This window comes from Delphinapterus leucas, chromosome 16 (assembly GCF_059928025.1).
Source record: "Delphinapterus leucas isolate spDelLeu-1000000601 "Yukka" chromosome 16, BTC_Dleu_Yukka2, whole genome shotgun sequence".
NCBI classification, from domain to species: Eukaryota; Metazoa; Chordata; class Mammalia; order Artiodactyla; family Monodontidae; genus Delphinapterus; species Delphinapterus leucas.
This window is the reverse complement of record NC_143144.1, coordinates 49,949,882-49,966,718: the sequence shown is the minus strand read 5'-3', so window position 1 is coordinate 49,966,718 and position 16,837 is coordinate 49,949,882. Positions and strand designations below refer to the sequence as shown.

Genomic DNA, 16,837 nt, shown 5'->3' with positions numbered 1-16,837 from the left:
TGGTTCTGACTTACCTACTGCTTGTGAGCGCCTCACACATGTACACCTCCAGTCTCTATTTACTCAGTGGATACTGACCAGTCTGAAATACATCATGAAGGACAGGCAGAGGGAGAGGAAGAGGAGGCTTTGGAGAGGAAACAGGTCTTAGCAAAAAGTTGGAAGTAGAAACACTTGTTTTATATATTGGAGCCTGAAAATAGATTGGGTTAGTGGGAGTAAAGGCTTTGCAGTGGGGAATTTGGGGGAGATAAAGCTGGAAATGTGGATTTGGGGCAGAATGCAGTGAACATCTGTTGAACAAACAACAAAGGTCCTAGTTCATCAAAAAATATGGCATCTACCTTTTAAAACCTGACTAGATACATTGAGATGGGAAACGACTTTACCTAATTGGATTGGGAGGAAAAAAACATTTGAGGACTTGGGGAACACTGTTCAAAAGGCTTCTAATCTTAACACATATACTCTCCTTAAACAGACACTTAACTTAGAGCTTTGGTAATCTATACTACAAAAATGCATAATCTCAGAACTTATTATGTACCATAGAATATAATGATAAAATATTACTCATAATGAATGCCTTCAACCTTCTTCCTAGAACTTCTAGAATCTCCCATCATCCTTGATGGAATAATGAGAACCAATTCTTTTTACTAAAAGAAGTTTAAATTCTTCATTCTTCCTTGAGATTTTGATGAAAAGATTTTGATTACAAGCACAGGAAACAAAAGTCCTTTATTCATCGAATAATATGCTTAATTGCTTTTTCCAGCAGACCATCTCCATAGGAGGGGAAATAATTCAATTTCTAAACTTCTTTAGATATTAGCTGTTCTGTTGGGCTTCCTGCAAGCTTATGAACTGAGATCTCAATTTTAGACCAAAAAAATAATTATTACTATTAAATTCCTTTTATTTATTATATCTTGATCTTCACCTTTCGTATCTGCCTCATCTACTTGTCCTTATTATTATTTAAAAAATATTAGACACGGAGAGTTGGTTCCACTTAATCTTATATTCTCTCTCTAAGTGCCTGAGAGGGAACCCAAGCTAATCTTTGCCTCTCTTCCACCCTCCCAAAACTTGAGAGTCAGCAGAAATGGCAGAGACTTTCATTCACCTTGGAGCTTAGAGTGATCTGGCACTGATATTATCAATACTTGTGCTTATTACACACTCCAGGTCCTGACAGGACAGAGGGAGTTTTCCTACTTAAATGTCCTTCTGAGGAACGAGTTACTTGTGTTGGGAAAAAAAAAAGAGCAAGAGAATTAACTTCGTGATGATGATGATAACCACCATCAAACAGAGTTTTTGTGAATTTCTATCATTAAGCATTTTACCTACAGTATATCTTTTACTCTTTACAGTCACCTTATGAGCATTATTTTATCCCATTTTATGCAAGGGGAAAGTGAGACTCAGGGAAATTAAGATAACTTGTCTGATGTCACATAGCTTTTGGGTGGCAGATCTGGAATCCAGATTTTCTCTAGGCTCTAGTAATTGGGGCAAGGTACCTTTTGGCCTCTTTATCTGGCACTAATGTGTATGATCTCCCCATGCTTGATATAAATGCATCTATGATGTAAATATTTGGACTTTTTTGTTCTTGTACACATGCTGTCAATAGATGTATGATGTTTGAAACTAGGCCAGAAGGTTGCTTCTCTAAAGGAAGAAAAGATTCCTTCTTAATGCTGTCTTACTGCTGTGTACTTCCTTCCAAACTTAGAACTCTATTTTTCATTCAGAGTTCTTCGATAACAGAAAGGCTTTAAAAAGAAATGTCAAAACTAGAGATGGGGTGAGATGAAAGAGCAGAGAGCTATAATTCATTGAATTGCGTCATTATCACCAACTGAGTCACCAACTGAATTGAATTAAACTTTTCCCCATCTGAGCTGGCAAAGACATTTTAAAGAGAGAATAAATTTGAGAACTAAGATTCTTAGCTTTCTGGCTGACAGAGACATTTTAAAGAGAGAAGAAATTTGAGAACTAAGACTCTTAGCTTTCTGGTAGAAAAATCTGAAGATTCAAATAAAATGTGCTAAACACAAATAAGAACGTATTACCACAATCAACTACTAATTTTAAAACAGGGAATTTTTTTTTTTTTTTTTTTTTTTTTTGCGGTACATGGGCCTCTCACTGTTGTGGCCTCTCCCGTTGTGGAGCACAGGCTCCAGATGCACAGGCTCAGCGGCCATGGCTCACGGGCCCAGCCGCTCCGCGGTATGTGGGATCTTCCCGGACCAGGGCACGAACCCATGTCCCCTGCATCGGCAGGCGGACTCTCAACCACTGCGCCACCAGGGAAGCCCAGAACAGGTAATTTTAAACATTTAAGATTAAAGAGAGCAAGAGAGTAATAGAAGAATACCAACATTCTACATTGGATAAGGTTTTTCTCAAATTTGTTTTTCTTTTCCACCAATGTATCTAATTTAAGAAGTTTCTTATTCTGTTGCATCAGATCTATGAGATATGGCTATCTGCTGACCAGACATTCTGCTCTTCTATCACTCTTCTGAAATCTAGTTTCCAGAGTCTGACATTTTTAATTCTGACCTCAATGTTTGCTTCTAGAAAAGAATGAGAGGGAGAATCTAAAAAAATACTTGAGTAGCTAGCACAGAACATTTTATGTTTACCAGTGTAGAATTCTCTGTTGGTTTGAAGAAGCTATTTAAATATCAGTCTCTCCCAAAATTTCTTCCATGAAATAGACAAAGAAAATTACTATATCCAAAGCAGAGTTTGCTTTCCATTTCTGTGAGCTCTTATAATTTTACTTGCCACAGGCATATGAGATTATAAAATTTTATTCCAAGGAGAGAAATTAAAATTCCAGTTTTATTTTTTTAAAATGGCAATTGTAATATTTTATTCAGATGTTGAATTTATTTTTTCATTATATAAATATTTATTGAACATCTACTGTGTGCTAGAAACTGTTCTAGACACCCTGAATACAGCAGTGAGCCAAACAATAAAAGTTCTAAGGAACTTCTGTTCCAGTGGTAGGAGGCATAATATTCTATAATATTCTATTCCAGTGGGAGGAGGAAAAATAAGTAAAATATCTATGTGAGATAATAGTAAGTACTGGGAAAGAAAATGAAGCTGCTATATGGAAATAAAAAGTGACCAGGAGTACTTTTGTATAGTATGAACAGACCTGTGACAAAGTGATTTTTGAGCAGCAGAGACTTCAAGGTAGTGAAAATATGAGCCATGAGATTATCTGGAGGGATATCCTAGCAGAAGTAGCTGCAAGTAGAAAAGCCCCAAGGAATGAGGAGTTTCACAAGGGGACCATTGTTGCTGGTTTACAGTGCATAAGGAGGGGCAGTGGTAGGAGGTTAGAGCAGAGAGGAAGCAGGAGGCCCAATTATATAGGGCTTTGTGGATTGCGATAAAGACATTGGATTTTACTCCACATGAGATAGAAAGCCATTGAAGGAATGACGTGATCTAACTTAGATTTGAGGAGGTGTTTTCCTGCTGTTGTGTGGAATTTAGACTGTAAGAGAGTTGAGTTGATCAGATGGACTGATACTATAAAAATACAGGGCAGAAATGAGGGTAGCTTGGGTTGTAGCAGGTGGTGTGTTGAAAAATGGTTGCAAGCCAGATGTACAATAATCAATAGTTTTTGCATCAGTTCTCTTCGTGATATAGGATCTCAAGTGTTCAGATAGTTAGGGAGAAAACTAAGTATCAGTGGTGCCAAGAAAATGTTTGAAGGAAGAGGAAGTGATAAGCTATACAAATGCTGCCTATAATTTCATGTAAGAGTTGGCCATTGGATTTAGCAATATGGAAAGCATAGGTGACATTGACAGTAGTAGTTTCTATGGGGTATTAGGAATGAAAAACAGATTGGAGAAGCCTCAAGAAGAAACAGGAAGAGAGGACATTGAGATAGTGGGTGAGACCAGTGTTTCTCAATCGGTTTTTTCATTATCATCTCCCTAAAGAGTTTTTTAGACACTTTTTCCTAATTGTCCTCCACCCACCCCAATGGAATTATAATATCATAGATATACTTTATATTTGCTACATAATATATATATATATATATGCTTTATATATAAAAAGAGTAAGAATTGTTTGTCCTTCAAGAGTCAATTTTTGCCCTTTGAGGGTGATATTACTCCTACTGAGAATGTCACGGTTTAGACAATCCTTTAGAGGAGTTTTTCTGTGAAGGGGGACAAAGAATTGGGCTGGTAGCTAGAGAAGGAGGTTGGATCATGTTTTTATTGTTTTATATTTTTAAGATGGGATACATTATAACATGTTTGTGTGCTGTTGGAAAGAATATAATAGAAAGGGGGAAATTGATGTTGTAGACCACGATTTGACAGTTACAGGAGTCATGGTCTTGAGGAGGAGATAGAGGATGGGGGCTTAGATGGGAGCCAGACAGTTCTCCCACTATAACAGGAGGGAAGGCAGAGCACATGAGCACAGGTGGGGACGGGATGATATATTTGGAGATGAGAGCCTGTGGATGTCCTTTTCTGAACGATTTGTTTTCTCAGTGAAAAAAGAAGCAAGATCATCAGCTGAGATTGGGGAGGGGCAGGAGGTTTTGAAGGTTTAAAGGGAGAGGAGAGGTGTGACATAGTCATCTAGGGGAGTGAACTGAGCAGAATGAAGGAGGGTAGCCTGGCAGCATTAAGATCCACTTGAAGTTAGTGATTATGACTTTAAAATAAGACCAGTGAATATTTTTTCCCTCTAGCACTTGATCTCCTCTAAGCACATTAGATATTTTAAGTATTTGAATTAATGAATAAATGACTAAAGTGAGTGAATACTGAGTTTATGATGTTGCTACCTAAGATTTTTTCAATTTACTAAACTGACATGTTTTTAATTGGAATGTTTTATACTTGATTTTGTTAAAATTAAGGTCTTTAGACAAGAACATAGTATAGCACACCCTGGTTCAAGTTTTCTGATCGAAGTAGCTAAGATCAGCAAGGATATTTAGTGCCTTTGTTTTAGCTGATGCTGTTGCTGAATATGGGAAGAGGATGTAAAAAGGACAACTTGTTTGAATCTCTTTCTAAATATATTATTTTTATAAAAAGGAAACAAGAAGTCAATGGTAGTTTCTTTGAGGATGTGGTAGTCATTTGCTAGAAATTTCTGAAATTCTGAACTATGCTTATTCATTCATCCATTTATTAATTTAACAAGCATTTTCTCAGAGTCTCCTCTTTCATCAGCCACAAGAAGAACAAAACTGAATATAACATGATTTCTACCTTGAAGTACATTACAGGCATTTGGATGTTACACTACTTTTAGAAGAGGTGTATATAATTGACTTTAGACTACGAAAGATATACTGAAACTAATATATTTAGTGAACATGGTTCCTATGTAGTACCACATGCAATTAGAACTGATAAAGAATGTAATGAAATTTGTAAAATAAAAAATTCAAGCACATTAGTAAATTCAATACATTATCTATAAAATCTGTTTAACAGAAAACAGGGTGCTCACAGAGAGTGCTATGTCATGACTACAATTGCGTGCTTCATAGAATCTTAATTAGAAATTACTAATTCTTAAAGAATTACTAATTCTCAAGATTGTTATACTTTCCTTTTTCAAGATCAGTTGGTGCTTTTGAAGAGTTAACAGCTTCATAGATTTGGCGTATGATTCATTCTTCTGTTGGGGCCAGGCTGGTGCCCACAGGCTGCAGGATACACAGATGAACAGCATGTGGCAGTGTTTAAATGCTGTTCGGAAAGCCAATGCCGCAGGCCTAAGACAATTTAGAACACTTCTCTACAATGATTGCACATGCATATTGGGATTATATTTTTCTTTTATATTGCTATGTGTCATGCTTTGTTTGCCAAACAGAATATAGAAAATGAATAGGCAGTTTTCTGGCGCAAGTCTTAGTAGATAAATTGTCAGAATGAACTCTGTTGCTTAAGAAAAGCATAAACATAATTTAGTCACTGGATGTGGCTGTATGTAGGTTGTTGCTGTGGGGAATTTTGGTTTGGCCAAAGTGTTATTTTCTTTGAAAATTTTGATAGACTGAGGTTCTCTTTGTTTTCATAATACTCCCATTCCACCCCACCCACCAAAAGACCAAGCTATCCAATTACTGAGGTTACACTTGTATAAATGTAGTTGCCCAAATCTAACATAATCATGAATTTATCTTGTCATGACTTAAAATTATAGATATTATTTGAATAAAAGAGAATTAAGCTCTTGATTCATTTTTTAAATTTTTTTTTTTTTTTTTTTTTGCGGTATGCAGGCCTCTCACTGTTGTGGCCTCTCCCGTTGCGGAGCACAGGCTCCGGACGTGCAGGCTCAGCGGCCATGGCTCATGGGCCCAGCCGCTCCGCGGCATGTGGGATCCTTCTGGACCAGGGCATGAACCCGTGTCCCCTGCATCAGCAGGCGGACTCTCAACCACTGCGCCACCAGGGAAGCCCCATTTTTAAAATTTTTACAGAGAGTTTTCTTTCATTTAGACTTTTTTCCCATATACAATGGAGTGAATTTTAGGCTACCCCCAAAATACAGATGTGTGTTTGTGTGTGTGTGTGTGTGTGTATGTGTGTGTGTGTATATCCTCCTCATTGCCCTACACACTTTAAGATAATACTACTCGTAGTGATTGAAATCTTTATATAATAATATAACGGGGGAAAAGCTCTATGGATAGACATTAGTCATTATCAGACAGTAGATGTATAAAGATACTTTTAGTTTGTGACTATTGTCCTTATGCATGAATGTTCTCATTACTCTACCTTTTATATTTACTGTCATCCCAAAGACTTTGCTTTGAGACACTGTGATATCTTATTGCCCCCATTGCCAATTGCTTTCCAATTAACTATCATACACATACATCTAATGAGCACTCACTGTATTCCAGGAATTGTCCCATTGTCCCAGATTCTGAGTTCACCTAGGTTAATGAGCCCTAGCCCCAGTTCTTAAGGAGCTCATAGTGGGAATATTTGTTGCATTTCTCTTCTCGTTGCTTCTGAAATATGTATTTTTTAATATATAATTGGTCTTAAGAGCAACTTCTGACCATTTCTTCTGCCCTTCTTCCTAGTCTGGGCTCTGCTGCTTATCTATGTGTCCTTGGGCACACTACTTAACCTCTCTAACTCCCTGATTCCTATTCTATACAATTGAGGTGATAATTCCTACCTCATCAGGGCACTGGGGGAGATTAAATAAGATAATGTATTAAAGCACCTAATAAATTGCTGGCACATGATCAGTGGTCAATGAAAGGAAACTGCTACTGCTGTTGTTTAACTTGTATTTGTCACATGTCTGGCACTTATTGCTAAGGTTTATTTCCCTTTCATTCCCTTGCTGTTATCCGTTCTTCAAACATTTGGCCAGTGGGAATTTAAAACTAAAGTAAATAGCAATAGGTCCAATTTATGAGCATCTTTTATGTGCTAGATATTTTATATCTTGTCAATAATCCTTAAAACAACCCAGTATTATTATTCCTACTATATAGGAGAAGACAAGGGAGATAAAAATTACTTTCTTAAGTGATGAAACTGACCACGCACCCCACGCAACCCAGCCAGCTCATGGCCTCCTGAGAGCAAGCTGTGTGGCTGACAGGGTCTTGGTGCTCCGACCAGGTGTCAGGCCTGAGCCTCTGAGGTGAGAGAGCCGAGTTCAGGACATTGGACCACCAGAGACCTCCTGGCCCCACGTAGTATCAATTGGCAAGAGCTCTCCCAGAGATCTCCATCTCAACACTAAGACCCAGCTCCACTCAATGACCAGCAAGCTCCAGTGCTGGACACCCCATGCCAAACAACTAGCAAGACAGGAACACAACCCCACCCATTAGCAGAGAGGCTGCCTAAAATCATAATAAATTCACAGACACCCCAAAACACACCACCGGATGCGGTCCTGCCCACCAGAAAGACAAGATGCAGCCTCATCCACCAGAACACATGCACCAGTCCCCTCCGCCAGGAACCCTACACAACCCACTGAACCAACCTTACCCACTGGGGCAGACACCAAAAACAACGGGAACTACGAACCTGCAGCCTACATAAAGGACTTCCCCAAACACAGTAAGTTAAGCATAATGAGAAGACAGAGAAATACGCAGCAGATGAAGGAGCGAAGTAAAAACCCACCAGACCAAACAAATGAAGAGGAAATAGGCAGTCTACCTGAAAAAGAATTCAGAGTAATGATAGTAAAGATATCCAAAATCTTAGAAACAGAATGGAGAAAAGACAAGAAACGTTTAGGACCTAGAAGAACTAAAGAGCAAACAAACAATGATGAACAACACAACAGATGAAATTAAAAATTCTCTAGAAGGAATCAATAGCAGAATAACTGAGACAGAAGAACGGATAAGTGACCTGGAAAATAAAATAGTGGAAATAACTACTGCAGAGCAGAATAAAGAAAAAAGAATGAAAAGAATTGAGGACAGTCTCAGAGACCTCTGGGACAACATTAAATGCACCAACATTCAAATTAAAGGGGTACCAGAAGAAGAAGAGAAAAAGAAAGGGACTGAGAAAATATTTGAAGAGATTATGGTTGAAAACTTCCCTAATATGGGAAAGGAAATAGTCAGTCAAGTCCAGGAAGTGCAGAGAGTCCCATACAGGATAAATCCAAGGAGAAACAGGCCAAGACACATATTAATCAAACTATCAAAAATTAAATACAAAGGAAAAATATTAAAAGCAACAAGGGAAAAGCAACAAATAACATACAAGGGAATCCCCATAAGGTTAACAGCTGATCTTTCAGCAGAAACTCTGCAAGCCAGAGGGAGTGGCAGGATATATTTAAAGTGATGAAAGGGAAAAACCTACAACCAAGGTTACTCTACCCAGCAAGGATCTCATTCAAATTTGGCAGAGAAATTAAAACCTTTACAGACAAACAAAAGCTAAGAATTCAGCACCACCGAACAAGCTTTACAACAAATGCTAAAGGGACTTCTCTAGGTAGGAAACATAAGAGAAGGAAAAGACGTACAATAACAAACCCAAAGCAATTAAGAAAATGCTAACAGGTACATACATATCAATAATTACCTTAAACGTGAATGGATTAAATGCTCCAACCAAAAGACACAGGCTTGCTGAATAGATACAAAAACAAGACCCATATATATGCTGTCTACAGGAGACCCACTTCAGACCTAGGGACACACACAGACTGAAAGTGAGGGGTTGGAAAAAGATATTCCATGCAAATGGAAATCAAAAGAAAGCTGGAGTAGCAATTCTCATATCAGACAAAATAGACTTTAAAATAAAGACTATTACAAGAGACAAAGAAGGACACTACATAATGATCAAGGGATCAATCCAAGAAGAAGATATAACAATTGTAAATATTTAAGCACCCAACATAGGAGCACCTTAATACATAAGGCAAATGCTAACAGCCATAAAAGGGGAAATTGACAGTAACACAATCATAGTATGGGACTTTAACACCCCACTTTCACCAATGGACAGATCGTCCAAAATGAAAATACATAAGGAAACACAAGCTTTAAATGACACATTAAACAAGATGGACTTAATTGATATTTATAGGACATTCTATCTAAAAACAACAGAATATACTTTCTTCTCAAGTGCTCATGGAACATTCTCCAGAATAGATCATATCTTGGGTCACAAATCATAAACCATAAACAAGACGAAAAGACAACCCTCAGAATGGGAGAAAATATTTGCAAATGAAGAAACTGACAAAGGATTAGTCTCCAAAATATACAAGCAGCTTATGCAGCTCAATATCAAAAAAACAAACAACCCAATATGAAAATGGGGCAGAAGACCTAAATAGACATTTCTTCAAAGAAGATATACAGATTGCCAACAAACACATGAAAGGATGCTCAACATCACTAATCACTAGAGAAATGCAAATCAAAACTACAATGAGGAAAACAAAACAAAGCAAAAACTACAATGAGGTATCACCTAACACCAGTCAGAATGGCCATCATCAAAAAATCTACAAACAATAAATGCTGGAGAGGGTGTGGAGAAAAGAGAACCCTCTTGCACTGTTGGTGGGAATGTAAATTGATACAGCCACTATGGAGAACAGTTTAGAGATTCCTTAAAAAACTAAAAATAGAACTACCATATGACCCAGCAATCCCACTACTGGGCATATACCCTGAGAAAACCATAATTCAAAAAGAGTCATGTACCACAGTGTTCATTGCAGCTCTATTTACAATAGCCAGGACATGGAAGCAACCTAAGTGTCCATCGACAGATGATTGGATAAAGAAGGTGTGGTACATATATACAATGGAATATTACTCAGCCACAAAAAGAAACGAAATTGAGTTATTTGTAATGAGGTGGATGGACCTAGAGTCTGTCATACAGAGTGAAGTAAGTCAGAAAGAGAAAAACAAATACCATATGCTAACACATATATATGGAATCTAAAAAGAAAAAAAAAATGGTTATGAAGAACCTAGCATCAAGACGGGAATAAAGACGCAGACCTACTAGAGAATGGACTTGAGGACACAGTGGGGAAGGGTAAGCTGGGAGAAAGTGAGAGAGTGGTAGTGTATATATAGACATATATACACTACCAGATGTAAAATAGCTAGTGGGAAGCAGTCGCATAGCGCAGGGAGATCAGCTCAGTGCTTTGTGAACAGCTAGAAGGGTGGGATAGGGAGGGTGGGAGGGAGGGAGAGGAAAGAGGGAAGAGATATGGGGACATATGTATATGTATAACTGATTCACTTTGTTATAAACAAGAAACTAACACACCATTGTAAAACAATTATACTCCAATAAAAATGTTTTTAAAAATCTACAAACTGTAACTGCTGGGGAGGGTGCGGAGAAAAGAGAACCTTCTTGCACTGTTGGTGGGAATGTAAATTGATACAGCCACTATGGAGAACAGTATGGAGGTTCCTTAAAAAGCTAAAAATAGAACTACCACATGACCCAGCAATCCCACTACTGGGCATATACCCTGAAAAAACCATAATTCAAAAAGAGTTATATATATACCACAATGTTCATTGCAGCACTATTTACAATAGCCAGGACATGGAAGCAACCTGAGTGTCCATCGACAGATGAATGGATAAAGAAGATGTGGCACATATATACAATGGAATATTACTCAGCCATAAAAAGAAACAAAATTGAGTTATTTGTAGTGAGGTGGATGGACCTAGAGTCTGTCATACATAGTGAAGTAAGTCAGAAAGAGAAAAACAAATACCGTATGCTAACACTTATATATGGAATCAAAAAAAAAACATTGGTTCTGAAGAGCCTAGGGGCAGGACAGGAATAAAGACGCAGATGTAGAGAATGAACTTGAGGACACGGGGAGGGGGAAGTGTAAGTTGGGATGAAGTGAAAGAGTGGCATTGACATATATACACTACCAAATGTAAACTGGATAGTTAGTGGGAAGCAGCTGCATAGCACAGGGAGATCAGCTCTGTGCTTTGTGACCACCTAGAGGGGTGGGATAGGGAGGGCGGGAGAGAGACGTAAGAGGGAGGGGATATGGGGATATATGTATACGTATAGATGATTCACTTTGTTATACAGCAGAAACTAACACAACATTGTAAAGCAATTATACTCCAGTAAAGATGTTAAAAAAAGTAAAGTGATGAAACTACCTGCTAGAAGAACAAAAATACTGACTCCAAAGCCTATCATTATTTTACTACCACACATTCTTTCCAAGATCCGTTCTAAATCTGAATGCTTTCAAAATTTTTTGTGAAAAATGGATGTGCATTTTGATCATAAGCAGTAGAAGTTTTCATTTGAGCACAATCTCAAACTCTCAAAATCTGGATGCCCGATGATGTCATTAACAAGCTAAGATATAGAGATCTACATTTTTATAAGTAAGTATGACTGATAGTCCATGGACAGACCAAAGTTCCCCCAAACTTCTCAGATCTTGCCGTCTGCATCAGTTAATTTTTCTCTGTCATCTGAAAGTAGAATTCTTTTTAAGGGGAGGGATACTGGGGAGAGTGCTTTCCTTCTTTAGGCTTTTGGAAATATTTTTAAAATTTTGATAAAAATTTATCACTGATTTTTAATAAAAGATTTGTTTTGATATTTTGACTTCAATCATAAGTGGTAAACATTGACAATCTGTGCTTGCTTTGGTAGAGTAGTTCTCTGTCTTTATTTAGTGCTTTGTGGTCTCTGGTAGCTTGAGGACATCAGGCATAAAGAGATGATGCAATGAAGGAGATGTACAGCTGGCCCATATGGCTCAGTTGCTGAGCCATTGCCTTCTGAGTTCAGTGTAGCAAGAGTTCGTGATTTGAGAAAGAGGAACTTATGGGTATGTATTTTCCATGGAGAAACTGAACAAACTCTTAAATTGAATTAGAATAATTAGAATGTAGAATTCTATGTAGAATTCTCAGTATCAGCTTCTAAATGGTTACTTTGGGCGAATGCCAGTCTATCTGGACTTCATTTTCCTCCTCTGTAAAATGAGACCATTGACCTCTAGAACTCCAAGATCCCTTCTCAATCTAAATCTAATCCAAAATGATTCTGTAAAAAGGCAGATGTGTGTGTGTGATCATTGTTTGAAATGTGACTTATTCGAACATGAGTTCATAGAATATTGATGTCAGAAAGTATGTTTAGAAAATGTTAATGTGGGTGAGTGAGAGAGAAATAACTTCATTGTTGCTTACAAACATCTTGGTTAACAAGCTTGCACCTTTCCTGAGCACATTAGATTATGGGGGAGGAAAAAAAAGGCTTGTATTTAAACCAAGGTTCAATTATTATTATTTTAGATAATGGTTAGTTTGCCTTTTTTATCCATTAAACTTGAGTTTCTTGAGTCTTATACTATCTCTGCCACCTTACACTGCCCCAAGCAATATTTCTTGAATGAATTAATTAATTGAATTATAAAATCCTCAGTGTACCTGATTACCACTATGGACAACTGTGAAAAAATAAGACTTCAATTTGCACTCTCTTTAGCCTCAACTATCTCATCACCTACTATGTACCTACATTATGTTGAAGGGAAAAAAAAAAATCAGTTACCAAAGGAAAAAAAGAATCCTCTACCTACCCTGTCCCTTCACTGAACTCTCATTAAAGAAAAGCAAACTACTATATTTTTGATGGCTAGCTGGAGTTTTATAAACATAAATAATTTTTATTTCTATAAGCAATTCTACTTGTACAATGAAACCACTGAATGAAATACAGCAGAAATTTGGGTAGGGCTTTTCTCCCATTTGCAAAATGGTATATCCAAAGCAACAACGAAACATAGCAACAACCAAAAAAACAGAAAATGTTTGGGAATTGTGTGTGTGGACGGGGAGGGATGGGTGTGACTGTGGATATTGTATTGAAGGAGGAATGGAATTTAAAGACATTGTTATTTGGCTATATTCTGAAGCAACTCATGAGTTTAGAACCAACTCTAACAATAATAAGTTTCGGGCTTCGCTGGTGGTGCAGTGGTTGAGAGTCCGCCTGCCGATGCAGGGGACACAGGTTCATGCCCCGGTCTGGGAAGATCCCACATGCCGTGGAGCGGCTAGGCCCGTGAGCAAAAAAAAAAAAAAAGTTTCATTATTAGTTGTTTTCAAATCTGATAATGTTTTATACATGAAGAAGTTTAAAAACTGGATTTCAGTTTGCAATTATACAAAATAAAACAAAACAAAACACCATTTCTTTTTCTGGGCCTTAATCTCCTTAACCATGATATGAAAGGATTGGGATAAATGATGTTTAAAGTTCTTTCAGCACCAAACATTCCTGATTTTGTAAATCAGTTGATCAATTGGCTGTAACACTGGCTTTCCAGCTTGACTCTAGAGTGGCATTTCTCTACCTCTTTAAATTCATCTCTCCTACACTGCTTTTTCACTCCCTTCTGTTTATCTCCTCTAAACAAGATTTCTTTTAGTCCCCTATTTTGTAGCTTGTATTATGAAAAAAATTAAATAATAGGCACCTTAGATATTTTTCAAATATAGCTTTACATGATGGACAATATTTTTTATTTTGTTATATATGGGACCAAGTTTTAGGAGATGAGATAGTATCAGGCTACAAGTATATGACAAAAACTCTAGCTTTTCCTGTGTTCCTGTGTCCAAGTGTGCATGGGAGCATTCACCGGGATTTTTCACATTGAATACAATCTATTACGCATTTAATACACTGAATCTAATCATTCAGTGCTGCCAGTATCTCTCCCCTAATTGTGAAACTAGAGTTATGCCATACATTCATGTGTATCAGTTCACTCTCCTTATTAATGATTCTGAATAACCATATCTTAATGCATGATTGATGCTATTAATGTGGCACCTTTTTGACAGCCAGGAGTGTGCCTTTATTCTTGTATTCTGAAGCCTAGCAGAATGTTAGATACTATAGGTGTGTTAAATGAATGCTTCTATAATGCTTCTATAATTGATCTTTGAATGTGTAGACTTTTAAAAATATATAATGTTCTCATAAATGTGTAGGGATGTATTTATAATGCTGTAAAAATGTAATAAAACTAGTTATCTCATGATGTGTACCTAAGTAATTTTTAAAAATTTACTTAGTTTATCTTTTAAATTAGTTAATGTAGGACTCATTGTAGTGATGCTGCCTCCTCAAGCATTTTCATCTAGAATTCTTCTTCCACGATTGTAGTTTTGCCTACTCTTATATTAACTTCGGAGGTAATAGGTCATCACCCTTTGATATTTCAAGACAGGCCCTCAGTCTTGACTGATGACTAAGTAAAGTGGACTTTTCCAAGCCAGGGGAAACTGGTTTTGGGTCATAAATAAAATATGGTTGGAAAGTAATATGAGAAATTTTGTTAGAAGTCACAAAATCTGAAATGGAGATTATGCCAAGAAATTCCAGAAATGTTTTGAGGATTCTGGGATTAGGGAGTGTATTGATAAATATACTTTGGCTTTTGGAGACATTTCTCTGGAGGCTTTGTATTTATTTCCACAATGTTGTTCATAGTAGCTTACTCATAAAATTTTTTTTAAACTTCTAATGAAATGTACTATATAAATTATTGAAATTATTGGAGGGGGGACTGACACGATATTTAACATTTATCAGATGTCTATATTTTGAACACACATATTGTATGTCATATATTTAAATATAGTCTCTGTCCTTAAAAACAGCACAGTAAAGAAGAGTCACAAAACAATGGATCCAGGTATAAAAAGAAACAAATATTTACAACTGTGTAATTTATCAGGGCTCAGAAACTTACCTTCCTCACCAGTCACTCTTCTGTATTCAAGTATAAGGAAATTGTGAGCCAATGTGATCTGTTTTAAGAGATTGGAGATATTTTAAAATAAAGATAGTTAATAAGAAAAGGAACCTCATTCTCTGATTCAACTTTAAATTTTCATGATCATATTCAATATTGCAGTTCTTAGTTTCTCAGGCTACTACCAAAGCATATGATGGTTATTTGGAATTTGCACTAAAATCTCAAGTTATTCCTGGTAAAACTGATGTCCTACGTAGGTAACTCAAATGATTCCATAGCTTCAACATGAGCAAAAATTTTGAACTATTATAACAGTTCCTCTGACCTGAAACCCTGAAAGAAAGATCTAAGTATGTTTAACAATAAAAGATAATATAGGTATTTTGATATTATATACTTCTGATATGATAGTGTTTCAAAAATGGTAAGTAACTTAGTTTTTTGTTTTGGAGTTTTTTTTTTTTTAGTAACTTAGTTTTTACAGCAACATGAAGAGATAGGTACAATTACCCCAATTTAAAGATGAAGAAATTGAGATTTAGGTAATTTGCCCAAGGTGACAGAGTTAATGAGTGAACTGGGATTGGAACACCAGGCAGGCTGAATCCAGGGGCCAGGCCTTAACCACTACACTGTACTCCTTCTCACTATTCCTGCTTTTTATACTGCACAAATGAACCATGAGTTTACAAGTATAGTAGAACCATGATAGAAAGACATGATGGACAATCTTTCACTTCCCATATTTTGATATCCAGTGTATTAGGCAGAAAATAATGACCCCACAAAGATGTCCACTTCCTAATCTCTGGAACCTTACATGGAAAAAGGGACTTTGCATATATGATTAAGTTAAGGATCTTGAGATGGGAAGTTTATCCTGGATTATCTGGTGGGCCCAATGTAATCTCGGAGGTCCTTACAAGTGAAAGCTAGAGGGAAGAATCAGAAGCCAATAAGGAGATGTGATGACATGAGCAAAGTTCAGAAAGATATGATTGCTGGATTTGAAGATGAAAAGGGGCTACAAACCAAGGACTGTGGGCAGCCTTTAGAAGTTTGAAAAGGCAAGAAACAGATTCCCCTCCAGAGTTTCAAGAAGGAACACGCCCTGTGGACACCATGATTTTAGCCCAAGATCCATTTCAGACTTCTGACCTCCAGCATTGTAAGATAATACATTGTGTTATTTTAAGCCACTGTGTTTGCAGTAATTTGTTACGGCAGCAAGAGAAAACTAATAAACCCAGTAATTGTTTTCATTAGTAATAATGTTTTTCATGAAACTAGCTCATTCTCACCTAAGAATGATAGTCATATTGAACATTACATCCATTTCTAACTGAATACTCTACGTAGGAATTAGAGGAATTTGCCTCTCTTCTCTCATAAATAATTCCAGTTGACTGCTTTCTCTGAAAGTTTGGAATAAGTAATCTTTACATCCTTACAGTTTTGCTAGGTGAAGTTCTAAGAG

The 16,837-nt window shown here is 36.9% G+C and overlaps 1 protein-coding gene and 1 long non-coding RNA gene across 10 annotated transcripts in view; one reads left to right on the top strand and one right to left on the bottom strand.

Annotated features, from left to right (window-relative positions):
• RNLS (renalase, FAD dependent amine oxidase) overlaps positions 1-16,837 on the top strand; it is a 322,501-nt gene that overhangs the window by 22,278 nt on the left and 283,386 nt on the right. The window lies entirely within an intron of this gene.
• Positions 6,874-16,837, bottom strand: part of LOC149747281 (uncharacterized) — a 368,282-nt gene continuing 358,318 nt past the window's right edge. The window contains exon 5 of the long non-coding RNA XR_016388110.1: positions 6,874-15,412. This is a non-coding gene — a long non-coding RNA (uncharacterized LOC149747281). The remainder of the gene's footprint in view (positions 15,413-16,837) is intronic.